At 41.3% G+C, this 1,393-nt stretch overlaps 1 long non-coding RNA gene across 1 annotated transcript in view; it reads left to right on the top strand.

Annotated features, from left to right (window-relative positions):
- LOC107558537 (uncharacterized) overlaps positions 1 to 123 on the top strand; it is a 3,182-nt gene extending 3,059 nt beyond the window's left edge. The window contains exon 2 of the long non-coding RNA XR_001605493.1: positions 13 to 123. This is a non-coding gene — a long non-coding RNA (uncharacterized lncRNA). The remainder of the gene's footprint in view (positions 1 to 12) is intronic.
- Positions 124 to 1,393: the final 1,270 nt, after the last annotated feature.

The following is a 1,393-nucleotide window of genomic DNA, read 5'->3' as shown; positions in this document are numbered from 1 at the left end:
AAGCAGGGACAGTTCAAGTTCAAAATCTTCCTCAGAAATCGGTTAATGTCCAGGAAACGTGCAGCATCCGACTCAGGAAATTATGAAAAAAAATAGAAAATAGAAAGAAAACAAGAAAGGACAGAAAAAAGGGGAAAAAGAAAAGACCCAGCCTTGCAAAAGACAAAGCCAAAAAAATACAATTAGACATTCCTTTCAAAAATATACATCCTAATATACAGCAGTTAATCCGTAAATAAACATTCAACATTTAACTTAATTTTCATCTAACATGAACACATTGAATTTGCATATATGTGCAAAGAGCATTTTTTAAATGAAAATGCCTCAGGCCTCATCTGCCCGCATGACGTGACACACAATCAGCCGTTAGCTCATAGCTCGAATACACGACAAAAACCATCAAAATAACATTTGTAAACTGCTCAAAGTAACTTTTAACTACGAAACATTAGTTAGTTAGCACATTCACACAATATTCTTCCCATTTTAAACCAGAAGATAAACGTTTATGCATCTTTTACATACAACTGAATATAATACAACAGCAGTTAATGGTTAAACACTAACTTTATACACTTCCTTTATTCTCTTTACAGATATTAACAAAATAGAATACTGTTTTGCACAATCATGAATGTTGTAGTTTTTTTTTTCCAGCAACAGGGTTTCTAGTAATCTGGGTTACATGAACATTAAATAAATGTATGTAATAAATGTAAAATTGTAATGTGGTGTTTTGTTTCATGTTCATGTTTTCCATGTCTTTTATTTTGTAATTGTTTCATGGTCCCTGTTTGTGTCATGCTTCCCTCGTCCTCATGTATTCATGCCATTGGTTCCCCTGGGCATTGTGCCATGTTCTGATTGGTTGTCTTAGTCATGTGTCTAGTTTCCCATTGGTTTGTTCTTGTCATGTGACCCTCTTGTTTCCTATAAGTAGCTTCATGTTCCCATTGTTCCCTTGTCGTGTATTGAATGTATTTAACCCACTGTTGGTGAGTCAAGCTGAGTCCCCGGCCAAGATGGCCGCCACGGCTGAGTCCCCGGCCAAGATGGCCGCCACGGCTGAGTCCCCGGCCAAGATGGCCGCCACGGCTGAGTCCCCGGCCAAGATGGCCGCTACGGCCGAGTCCCCGGCCAAGATGGGTGCCATGTCTGAGCCTCTCCACGTCACGACTATCCCCAAGATTTCCCCTAAGGATTTTTTTGGGGGGGGCTATAGTATCCAAGCTCCTGCGAATGCAGAGTTTGGGCCAAGACTGAAAAGACTAATTGCTAGTGTGATGGACCCACCTCTGATGTCAGTGCGAGCTGCAGGCATGTGGTGACGTCAGTGCTCTCAAGCCACGCTGTCTTAGAGGTCATGCCACACTCTGCTGCCCTTCTTGTA

The sequence above is a fragment of the Sinocyclocheilus grahami genome, unplaced genomic scaffold (genome assembly GCF_001515645.1).
Source record: "Sinocyclocheilus grahami isolate Dianchi unplaced genomic scaffold, SAMN03320097.WGS_v1.1 scaffold648.1, whole genome shotgun sequence".
Taxonomy (NCBI): Eukaryota; Metazoa; Chordata; class Actinopteri; order Cypriniformes; family Cyprinidae; genus Sinocyclocheilus; species Sinocyclocheilus grahami.
This window is presented reverse-complemented; position numbering and strand designations above follow the sequence as displayed.